Source organism: Lissotriton vulgaris, chromosome 7, assembly GCF_964263255.1.
Source record: "Lissotriton vulgaris chromosome 7, aLisVul1.2, whole genome shotgun sequence".
Lineage (NCBI taxonomy): Eukaryota > Metazoa > Chordata > Amphibia > Caudata > Salamandridae > Lissotriton > Lissotriton vulgaris.
In genome coordinates, this window is record NC_141695.1 from 1,508,271,370 (window position 1) to 1,508,284,443 (window position 13,074).

A 13,074-nucleotide genomic window follows, 5' to 3' on the forward strand; every position below is an offset into this window, starting at 1 on the left:
AATGTACCTCGTTGCACTATATTTAATAAGTGACGCATCTAGATAGATGCGTCACTTTTTAAATATTGCATAACAATGCGCATTTTTTTACACCGCTGGTGCGTCACAAAAATTGACGCACAGGAAGCGCAAAACTAACAGCGCAAGGCCTTCATAAATATGGTCCTGGATTTTCCCCGTGCTTCGCCGGTGCGCGTACCATGCGCTTCCCCCGCGCAAAACGAAAAAATTTTTTTAATGCCCTGCAGGACCCTATTTTAGTCCCTACATCAAACCTAGGGGGTCAGAGGGGGTCTACTCTTCCCCCTTATGGTCATTTGCCCCTTTTTTTTTCAAACCCCTTGTGTCTCGATTTTACCGAGACACAAGATGGCGGCCGCTCCGGACTGTTTAGAATGTTTACAGACAACTGAGAGCCAATCAGCTTCCTGCGCGCAAGTCGCGTGTCGCGTGTCGCGCCTGGAGCGCACTCCGGTGCGCGCACGGGAGAGCGCCTATAGATATATATATTTTTTTGAACCTATATTACTCAAAATCCACTGGAGCACATATCTTGAGACATAGCAAAGGCACATCGGGCTACCAGTCCCTACAATTTTGCCAAGTTTCGTGGAAATCCATTCAGCCGTTCGGGCTAAAAGTGAAATCGACCGCCCTATGGAAATTAACATGGGGAAAACGCGTTTTGGGACCCCCCTTTTATCTCGGCCCCCGCTTAACGTATCCCCCCCAAACTTTCAGGGAAGGACCGGAACCCCGCGAGGCCATTTTCAGGAAATTTTCAGGCAGATTCGTCAACCGGCGCCAAAGTTATTCCAAATAGAATTTTGAGATTTAACATTGAAAAAAATCCTAACTATAACTACCTACTGGCGACCGCCAGTAGGTAATATATATATATATATATATATATATATATATATATATATATATATATATATATATATATATATATATATATATATAACCTAATGGCGGTCGCCAGTAGGTATATATAGTTAGGATTTTTTCCCTATGGGATTTTTGAAAATTCTATGTCTAATAACTTTGGCGTTTGTGGACGGAATCGGCTGAAATTTTCAGGAAAATGGCACATTTTGTTTCTGAGCAGCTCCTGGAAATTTGGGGGGGTTTCGTCAAGGGGGGGCTGAGAAAAAAGGGGGGTCCCAAAACGCGTTTTTAACATTGAGTTTTCCATAGGGCGGTTGGACTCACTTTTAGCTCGAACGGCTGAATGGATTTGCACGAAACTTGGCAAAATTGTAGGGACTGTTAGCCCGATGTGCCTTTGCTAGGTCTCAATATATGTGCTTCAGTGGATTTTGAGAAATTAACGTTTAAATCAAGATATATATCTGTAACAGCGCTCCGGGCAGCGCTCCGGTTCGCGTACTTTTCGCTTATCGGAACTTTGCGAAGCGAAGCTGATTGGCTCTCCGGTGTCTGTCAACATTCTAAACAGTCCGGTGCGGCCGCCATCTTGTCTCTCGGTAGGATCGAGAGACAAGAGGAGGCCAAAACAAAGGGGGAAATTTTGATAAGGGGGCATAGTAGATCCTCCCTGACCCCCTAGGTTTTATGTGGAGGTTGTAAAAGGTCCCTGCAGGGCACAAAAAAAAAAAAAAAAAATTATTTATGCGTGGTGAGCGCCTAGTACGCGAACCGGGAAGCGTTCTGGGCAGCGTACTATAAGGATAAAAGAATGATAGACTTTTCTAATACTGTATGTTAATTATTTGTTGTTTTTGTTGGTTTTTTTTTGTTTTCTTTATTTTTAATTTTTTTTTTATTATGATTGTGTTTCATACTTTATTAAATTTTCTAACATTTCATTGTCAGAAATGTCATAATTTATTATAGGGTGTAATTTTTTTTCATTTTGAAGCAGGTTGTCCACTACTTCAACACATTGTAGAAGTTCGTGGTCTCTACTTTCATCCATAAAGTCATCAATTCTGTCTTGGCTGCTCTCCTTCAGTTCAATTGAAAATGTAACTTGTTGTTCGCCTTCCATTTTGCCTGAAATTTTGAATAAAAAAATATATATTAGTAGAGATTGGGCACTGTTGGGATTAATTTTAGATAGGCAGTTTTTATCAGTGATTTTTTCTTTTGGCAGTGTATAGTATCAGAGTGGAAATATGACTATAAAAAAGTGTATGTAATTTAACGAAGAGAAGCCTAACTCCATTCATAACTATAACAGAGAAGTCTATCTAAATCCATAACTACTACAGAGGGATAGTGTATATGTATCAGAAAAAGTCTACCATATCAAGTTATAGTGCACAATATACTTCATTTTTAAAAATAACAACTTACCTTCAGAAACAAGTTGAAGTCTTAGGTAAGTATTGAAATGTGATGTACAACAAGAAGTAGTAGTCAAAATGGCTGTGTTTTCTTCTCTTCCTTTATATATATTCAGGTATATAACCAATCAAATATCAGGTAATAAAAGTAGAAAATGAAAGTAACATTTTTATTGGTTGTCAATTCCAACACTTCAGATGTTTTTTGTGAAGTAATTTACCTCAAGGTATTTAGAGAGGTCTACAGGCTTAATGGCTAAATGGAATTTCAATCAAATTTGTGAAAATGAAAGGGATTGTTATGTAGTATGAGCTAATCTATATTTGGTGAGAGTGTCTCCAGTCCTTTTTCTGTGAATTACTTTCCCACCTTTTTTTTGGACCGCTTCCCGGGAAGCAGTTTAGTCCGCGAACTAGAAGCGTAACGGGAGTCCACCATTTTGTGTTTCGGTCGAATTAACATATAAAATGGAGGTTAAATAATGTTCAGAAAGGGTAGAAGGGGACACGGTACAAGTATTTTGACCCCCCAGGTTTTCTGAGGGTGGCTGAGGAGGACCATATGTGCGGAGAAAAAACATTTTTAAAATAATTTTGGGCGGTTAGCTTCCAGTTCGCGTACCGGGTAGCGCTCTTTGAGCGTAGTTTGTTGAAAATTACAGAAATAAGTTAGAGAAAAGTATTAATTGTGAGTGATCAGATGAAGGGTAGCTCTGAGAAGAGCTTTTGGGTTTATGGTACATTTAGGTACTTATAAGTAGGTACCAATGCACAGTCTTAAATTCAGAATGAAAATTCTGTTGCCCTCATCTGAGAAGTGAACTCCATCTCCTCTGTAGATATCTTGCATGTAGTAACGCAAGTTATTATTGTACAGGGAGCCCATTCCATGGTCTCTCATGAAAGCTGAAACAGATTTGTTTACATGCTTCCTCGCTTTCTCAATTTGTGGACCAAATTGGTTGGACCACCTCCATTTCTGTCTTTAGCATATATTGGAATATACCAAGGCAGTTTGAGGAAAAAGTGCCATTAATTGCTCAAAGGTGTCCTTTAAAAGCATTTCCAGACCTACTCCTGTTAAAGTGCCCAAATCATTACCTCCACAATGCACTATTAACAGGTCAGGTTTTGGCAAATGCATAAAGGTTTTCACCAATGGTATCAATTGGTGACATTTTAATCCTCTTTGGCCCAACCATTTAATTTCCACATCTTGTAAATTGAGGTTGTGTAAATTTCTGTTGTCAGCATACCTTTGAGCCCAGTGGATGTAACTATGTCCAACAATCCAGACGTTAAACATGGTGGGAGAAGGTTGGGCTGCAGTCAGTTGAAGTGTGGTAATGAAAGGGCAGTTGAAACAGTAGGAGTTTGTAAAGAAAAAAAACTGTGGATTTCCAATGCTAATGATTCATTAGCAGTGATTGGTGCATTTCCATTTCTGAAAACAGAAAGTTAGGGTGCATGGATGTGTTCTTGAAAGATGTAATTTCAATGGTCAAGGAAGAAACTTTTAATGAAAGATTGCACTGGATACGCAGGTGCACTGAGAGTTCAGAGTTCAATTGAAACATTGTTGTGTGAATTTGCAAACATGAGAGGTCTTCCAGGAGGTCGTTGCTATGGAAAAAAGGCAGAGAGGGCAGAGGGGGGAAGGGTTTTGATTTGAAAAAAGTGAGGGAAGAGTTATGATTGGCTAATATGAGAGATATGTGAAATGAATATCTGTATTTCTGTGCTTTCAATAGCTGCAGCCTCTGGAGTGCATCCTTTTTCTTCTGCTGAAGACAATTTGGTGTATTTCTGAGACTGTTTTTAAAATCCAAAAAGTATTTGCTAAGGTGAGAAAAGATTTATTTATTTTAGATAGAGAATAGAATGATTTAAGGAGAAAATGATGAAGAAAGCTGTGTTTTAAAACTGTGGCTTTGTCTGTAGTGATATAGAAATAGATTTTGTTACTTTGAGAAATTGTATTTGCATATTCGGTGTAGGATTCTGGCATGCAGTAACTCAAGTTATTGTTGTATATGAAGCGCATTCCATGGTCTCTTATGTAAGCTGAAACAGATATGTTGTTTTTAAAAACCATTTTTGAAATCAATTACATTTCTGGATATGTACTGTTAGAGCTTCATAGGTTGTTTTGGGTCATATTTATAAGGCATTTGAGTGTCTTTGATGTTATTTTTTCATTTTTAAATGGAAAGCATTCCTCATGGGGCAAGTGTCTTGTAAATACGCTCTCACCTGCGCTTGGCAAATTTAGATTTTGATTATGGGAGTTACATAGCCATGTTAATAATGTCGGAAAAATGGTGCTAGGGCATTCTAGAAAACGCTTTCGTGTGTCTCAAGGACATTTTCAGTCATTTCCTCTTGAATGCAGGTATACAATTGATTTATATGCTGTGTTTAAAAACGATTCTTTTCTATGATGTTATTTTTTCTCTTTTAAATGGAAAGCGTTCCTCATGGGGCCCTGAGCAGTTCTTAGTCATGTTATCCAATGGGAGGTGGATAACATGGCTAAGAGCATTTGCTGAATAATGCATGAATATCGTTGACTTTTCAGCGTTATTCATGCATTGCGGCCGTTTTTTTTTCGCATTTGCGAGCAGTTCTTAGCCATGTTATCCAATGGGAGGTGGATAACATGGCTAAGAGCATTTGCAGGATAATGCATGAATATCGCTGACTTTTCAGCGTGATATTCATGCATTGCTGCCGCTTTTTATCGCTAAGGAGAAAATGATGAAGAAAGCTGTGTTTTTAAACTGTGGCTTTGTCTGTAGTGATATAGAAATAGATTTTGTTACTTTGCGAAATTGTAATTGCATATTCGGTGTAGCATTCTGGGTAATGTTGTTGATTTTGAGAAGTACAGAAATAGAGATGGAATAGAATTTTTAAGAATTAAATTTGATGGCATTGAGGAAGTACAGCAAATTGGTCGTTGTTCTGCTAGGTTTTTGCTTGTTAAAGACTTATATGTTCGCCGTAAACAGTTTCCTGTTTGCTTGGCATATGCGGTGACAATCCATAAATCGCAAGGTTTAAGTGTAGACTGTGCATTGGTGAATATTGGCAGTTCTGTGTTCAAGGAGGGTATGGCATATGTGGCATTGTCACGAGTTAGAACTTTATCGGGATTGTACTTGATTGACTGTGATGTCACAAACATTTGTGCGGATCTAGATTGTGTTAAGGAATACAATAGGTTAAGAAGAGAGTATGCGCCACATTTGCCTCAATATCCTTTGTTTGAGAAACGTGTGGTAGGCCAGAAACGTAGAAATATCAGTAATAGTAGGGAGGTTGTTGCAAAAAGACTAAAAGTCAATGAACCGAAAATTGTTAGCAGAAAGAAAGTGGATTCTGTTGAAGATGTTGTCCGTTTTCAATTTGAAAACAGTTCTGGTGTCAACTGCTATGCAAATGTAGTGGTTAATGTTCTCTTTTCACTAGAGAGTTTAAAAGAACAGATTCTGTTGAATTCAGAACAAATTTTATGCTGTTTGTTGAATTCTGTTTTCGAGAAATGTAGCACTGATCGAACAAAAGTAGAAAGTGTGTCTGAAGTTCGTTATCTGTTAGATGAATGTTCAGGTCAAACAGACTTCTCTGAAAATAATCAGCAAGATTGTCAGGAGTTTTTAATGTATATGCTTGATGTATTGCAAGATGAGGGTGTAGATGTAGATCACCTGTTTGGGCTTTCTTATCAATGGCAGCATGACTGCGAGAACTGTATGGTATCAAGTACTACTAGTGTAGACTCAGAAAGATTTATATATTTAACTTTGCCAGACAGTAAATCAGTGTCCTTTAATAAGCTAGTAAATGCAGCGGATCACAACATGGAGTGTAGCCAATGTAAATGTGATATGATGTCAACATTATTTATACGTAGATATGGCCAGTATGTCATTTTAATTATCCAACGATGTAGGCCTGATGGATCAAAATTGTCAACTTTAATAAAAAAATTTGTGGCTTCTCAGCTGTCAATATCAGGGAGGACTTTTGTAACTGTAGCAATTATCTATCACGATGGTCCATCAACAACATCAGGACATTATACAGCTTACTTAAAGTCTCGAAACGGTTGGTCATTCTGCAATGATTCCGTTGTAACTTTCACAAAAAAATTGCCGTTTGACCTTAAAAATTCTTACCTGGTGTTTTTAAAACCAAAATTTTAAGTAGAGGGAATGTAAGTCTGCAATGCTGTCTAGATTAAAAATCCAACTATATAAACCTGATGCAAGTAAGTCTGCTTCATAGTAAGCAGTATCAGTGTCATAGGAAAAGGAGAACATGAGTGACAAAGAAGAGTAAGATATTAGTAGTCCAGGATTGTGAAAATAATCTCAAATATTTTCTTTTTGAAAGTTGCGAAAATAGAAAATGTCGGGATTTGATTGGAAGAATTACAAGACTTGCGAATCGCGGCAACATGATTTGGCCTAGTGGAAACATGTGATAGAATGAGAGAAGTCTTTTTTTCTATGTAACATATTTTACGTATCGATGGAGGTTTTCTTTCAGAAAGTGGCGGGCTGAAAATATTTATAGCACAACAGAGTGGATGCTGTTCATAGGAGATCCTTCGACGTCATTGAAAGTAAGTTAATTTTAAGGAGTTTTGAAATCAGATTTCTTAGGTTGTATGGGTTTTTTAAACACAGTCATTTTGATTGTGTTTTTTTTCCCCCGCTGTTACATGATGAATATCTTCAAGTCACTGATTTAAGTGAAATTTGATACATTCTGAGAACAGCAAAAATAAACCATTTAACATGTATAATTAATGTTATGCTTTTTGTACTTATGATATACATTTAGAAATGTGAGGTAGATATGGAGAAGCTGAGTCTTCTGTAAGTGTCAATTTTAATGCTTACAGTGCTGTACTTCTGGGTACTGTTTTTTTAAAAAAAAAAAGAAATAGGCCTCACCTCAAAGAAAGCTCTTGAAAGCACACATCTTATTTGCATCCTAAAACAATCATTTTAAATGTTAGACACAATTTTATGATGGTTTTACATCTCTTTTGCGCTGTTATTGCATCACTATTGTGAGACATAAGCAATGCAAAAGTAGCATCATATTTCAAAATAGGCCTCATTTCATCAGCATGAAGATACTGTTTGTTTAAAATAAATATATTTAGGATTGTGTAGGGGTCGTAGAGAAGTAGAGGTTTCTGTAAGTGTCAAAGTTGTTTAAAAACTGTTTCTTCTTGAACCTTTTCCCTTCTTTTTTCTAATTTTTAAATACATGTTTTAATATTTTTGGAAATGTTTGTTCTCTCTTTTACAGATTGAATGTATGAAAAATTTTCTTTAAAAATTAACAAGAATTATAAGGTAAATGTTTTCTACTTTTTTAACCTGCATTCCACTGCTGATGATGTCACTGACTATGTTATGAATGATGTAATAAGTGGGCATGTTTTAGTGCAATGGTAGGTCTTCACATCTATTATCTCGTTAAAAAAAGGAACAGTAAGTTTAAGGATAGGAAACAGACAGTTATGTTACAAAAAAGACAGGTATAGGAAGTAAACAAAAAAAACTGTTACTCGCAATCCACTGCTGATGATGTCACTGACCATGTCATAAATAATGTAATATATGACATGATCAGAAGTGAATTGCGGGTAACAGTATCTTTTCTTTACTCCCTATAGCTGTCTTTTTTGTAACATAACTGTCTGTTTCCTTTCCTTATACTTACTGTTCCTTTTTTAAAAAAACATTTTTTTGGTTCGCTCAAAGTTCGCGTACCGGAGTGCGAACTGGGAGCGAACTAATAGAAATAGAGCTTGGCAGAGTTCAAAGAATTCTACCAATTTTTTTTAATAATGGGGAGGTAGTTCTGAAAAGAACTTTTTTTTTCTTTTTGTTGTTTTAAATTTTTTTATTAGTTTTCTGAACATTTTTTATATTTTTTTGTTTTTTTCTGAACATTTTGTATTTTTTTTTATTTTTGGGGGGGAGGGGGGAAACAAAAATGATTCATCGAAGAGGGCTCAACAGGAGCAACAAAAAAAAGAAGAATTTATTTTTTGGGGCGTTTTGGGCACACATGATTGTGGATGGCTCTCATTATAAGGGTAATGCTACTTTCGCGGTAGCAAAGTGTCTGGTTGCACCACACACAGACTTGCTTCACTTCCCCCATGTTGATTTGGATGTTCGGGATCACCTCCCTCGCCTCCGGTCCCGATACCTCCTGAACAACAGATCTTCTTGCCATTTCTGGGGGATTTTGTTGTTGGTCGCGAAGCTGGGCATTACTGTAATTGTTAGGGTGCCACCGACTCATGTGCCTGCGCATTGTATAATTCCCATAGCTGTACTTTTTGTCAGTGCCCCTTGAAAGACGTTCGCCGCAAATACGGCAAAAGACGTATCTTGCATTGACTTTTTTTTGGTCAGCTGGAAATTTAAAAAATTGCCAGATGTAATTTTCTTTCCTGTTATATCTCCTGGGCTCTTCTGGCAAAAACTCAGAATGTTCTTCCTCTTCTTCCTCTTCTTGATTTTCCACCTCTTCCATAATTACTGAAGCAGGTGGTCCTTTCTTCCCATGAGGAGGTGGAGGAGGTGGTGGTGGCACACTGGCTGAAGCAACCATTGAAGCCATTGCTGAAGAATCAAAAAGGGTCTTTCTCTCACCAAGATGAAAGTCAGAGTGAGGAAAGAAGGAGGGGTTTTCATCATTTGGGAGAAGGAAAAATTCTAAACCAATGAAAAGTGTTAATTTTATATCACATGACCAAGTATTACATCATTAGGAAACCAAAAGTGAAATGAACTAATGAAAAGTGTTATTATCGAGTCACATGACCTGCTGTGTTTACGTTTCGCGCTTTGCTTCGTTTTCCGGTCCACTTCCGGGTCCGCTAACTTGGCGCATCCAATGACGTATTACGCGATAACGCAAAACGTCATGCGAACGTAACAGTTACGCTAAAGGAACGATTACCGGTTCGCGTACTAAGCCGCGGCTTTAAATTGAGCTAACGGGAAGCTGACCAGTTCGCGGACTGGGAGCGAAACAAAAAAAAATGTTTTTAAAAAATTGTGTACAGAACATGAAAAATATATTTCAAGATTTAAAGAAGAATATATTTTACAGCTACAGATATTAGCTTTTAAAAAACCATTGAAATTCAATGAAAAAACCATAGGTTATAATCCATATATAGTTAGGAATTTGCATTTACAAAACCTTGAAAATTCAATGAAAAAACCATAGGTTATAGTCCATATATAGTTAGGAATTTGCATTTACAAAACCTTATTTTACTCGCATAAAACCATTGAAATTCCATATATAGTTAGATGCGCTAACTATATATCGCGCACCTGCAATCCACTGCTGATGATGTCACATATTACATCATTCATGACATGGTCAGTGACATCACTGATGACATCACTGATGACATCTCAAATGACATCACTGATGACATCACTGATGACAACTCAAATGACATCACTGATGACATCTCAAATGACATCACTGATGACATCACTGATGACAACTCAAATGACATCACTGATGACATCTCATTTGACATCACTGATCACATCACTCATGTGATAATACAATGAACCTCTTCAGACTCTAATATAACCTTACATACACTCAGTATAAACAGACACTCACAGACTGTCACTCATCCATGGAGTTACTCACACACCTAGTCAGTCATGCAAAGAATCAATCACACCTCCATTTCCTCAACTATACAGTTATACACATCTTACTTATTCAAACATATACTAACACATATTTACTCTCTTATATAATCCCTGATACAAGCTCACAGTGATCGATACAGCCACTCACACATTCACTGGCTCTTATCCACAGTTATTTATATATGTCAACTCTCACATGTATTGTGTTTTACATACGTACTTACTTGCACATGTAGCACTGAGAAATCCATTCACTCACCAACACACCCATGCACAGTCAACCGCCCATATAGCTGTTTCCACATGCACTCTTGAACTCATACTCCTAGTGAATCAACTGCTTACACATCTATGCACAGAGTCACACACCTCCCAGCCACCCACACACACACTCAGCCTCCCATTCAAATACTTTGGCAACCAATCAATAACCCATATAGCCACTCTTATAGCTACTGATCAACACATGCAGCAGCTTACACAACAACAAACATACTGATGCACAAATTAAGACAGTTTAGTCACTAACCCATGCACTCAGTGAGACACATTTAATCACTCTTTCATACAGTCAGTCATGCACCTACTAAATTCTTCATCCAGACACTTATACATCCACTCATTCTTCAATATGTAAAACATATTTAAACTTTACAGAAACATAGTCACTGGATGTTGTCATCAGTGATGTCATCAGTGATGTCATTTGAGATGTCATCAGTGATGTCATCAGTGATGTCACTGACCATGTCATGAATGATGTAATATGTGACATCATCAGCAGTGGATTGCGGGTGCGCGATATATAGTTAGCGCATCTAACTATATATGGAATTTCAATGGTTTTATGCGAGTAAAATAAGGTTTTGTAAATGCAAATTCCTAACTATATATGGACTATAACCTATGGTTTTTTCATTGAATTTTCAAGGTTTTGTAAATGCAAATTCCTAACTATATATGGATTATAACCTATGGTTTTTTCATTGAATATATATATATATATATCAAATAGCGCATATGAAATTGCATACCCAGTTTGTTAACTGCCTCTAATAGAATTTTTTTTTTATAATTCTTTGTGAAATTCTGCAGAACCATGCACAGTTGTGTCACAATGGTTCATGTAGTCTAGTATTAATCCATAGTACCCCGGATGATAGTCAGGCTTGTCTGAGTCACAAAACAATGTATTGTATGTAATGCACTGTTGCTATTTCAGAACCTATGGCTTTTTATCCATCAGATGTAGAAAGTATGCTCTGAAATGTACCATTTACCACATTTTTACAAATGTGTACTAAAGATGTATGCATCACCACTGTCAGGCTTCTCCTGCCGCCACTGTGGAAGGCTATCTTTCATATCACCTTCCTGTGTTGATGGTTCAACAGCGATTACTTAACATGGTGCCATTAAAGGAGCTTTTCTCGCCCAGCCTGGCTCAAAATCCTGCCTCTGCCACTGGAAACAACATGCTAGAGCCTAATACCAACATGACTGTGTTTAAGTACTGGAAGGTTGATCGTAAGGCATAAGCACCCATTGGAGTCATACTGCTGGAAGCTCAGGATTCCGCTGTTCCACCGACAAGCCACTGTAGCCTATCTACAAGAAAGGAGGTATTGGAAAAGTCCCAGAGGGCTGCGTGGTGATGAGCTTTTGAGTAAACGTTCTCCCTGATGACAATGTTGGCTTCAACCATAAAAACCTGTCTGTGAAAGAAATCAGAAGGGGAATGTGGTTGGAATGATTTTCTGATGGAGGGTGAAGTGCTTGGGGTGACACAGATCTCCAAGTGGAAGAAAGAGCAAGGTAATGAAATCAGAATGTGTATAACAGTGATTAACTCCACTCGAACAAGACATCCACCACTCCAACATTGCTCATCTTCTGACCCTCTCAGCTGCAGGGTGGAGGTGAAACAAAAAGACAATGACCACTGTAAAATGTTCCATGTATCACAGAACAGACATTTAAAAGTAGAATCAAGGGCAGCAAGCTACGCCGCTGGTGATGGCTGACCTCTTCCTCCTGCCAGTCCCCGTGCACATCAAATTTCAATAGAGTTTCTGTTCCTTTCCTCAAGGCACCAGCCCCTTGCCTCACCAATGCTGCAGCACAATCCACCAGTTGACCGCCCCTCACAGCTCCTAAGACAAGGGGCTATTCTCGAGGCTCACTATTCACAGTTAACAGGGGGCATCAAACAATGGGAGATAAGACAGGTGAAGACTGCAACAGATGCAGGACCTCATTTACAGTTGCTCTTTGTCACCTACAGTCACCCAGACCACTGGAGAACTTTGGGATAATCACATCCCAAGCCGAAACCAGGCTTCCAACATGCATCTACATCTTCCTGGCCACCTGTGGAATGAAGCCCTAGTAATCAGGCTCTGAAAGGCGAAAATGCATTGTATGGAACTAGCTCAAGCATCAAGGCCACAGCTCCACTGTAGCAAAAAACCATATGAACTGTGCAGCACGTTGAGTGAATCCTCCCGATAGTGGCCATGCTCAGTCCAGAAGCCATCGCTGCCTAAAACATGCAAGTGTACTAGTCATTGGTGCCTTAAAGCGAGAGTTACAGGATTGTGTTGTTGGACGTCACCATACTAATCACCTTGGCCTGGCCAACTTGGCAGCACAGGAATGGCACTGCGCAGAAGGCGTACCAACGAACCGTCTCCCCATTGGGCAGCAGCATGTCGGACAGTCAGTGGACAGGCTCATAAATCTTGAGACAACATAAAGCAGCATTATTGTGTAGAGTGCCGCTCACCCACCTCAGACTACATCTGGATGATGCGTCGCTACATGGTGTCAAGATAGTGGTGAACCTTCACCCGGGCTAGTGGGAGCGCTCTAGAATGCAGCCATCTTGGTAGCTGCTCCATGGGCACCGACTTTCAACTACTTTTGTCCTGCATTAAATGACTACCTCGATTAATTTGCTTGCATTAACCTGTTCTGACGTTATTTCCAACTCGGCAAGGCTAGGAATCCCTTCCACAACATTTAGGCTAGTAGTTTCAGAC

The 13,074-nt window shown here is 38.6% G+C and overlaps 1 protein-coding gene across 2 annotated transcripts in view; it reads right to left on the bottom strand.

Moving 5' to 3' along the window:
- Positions 1-13,074, bottom strand: part of GSS (glutathione synthetase) — a 673,748-nt gene that overhangs the window by 103,268 nt on the left and 557,406 nt on the right. The gene's annotated exons all lie outside the window — the stretch shown is intronic.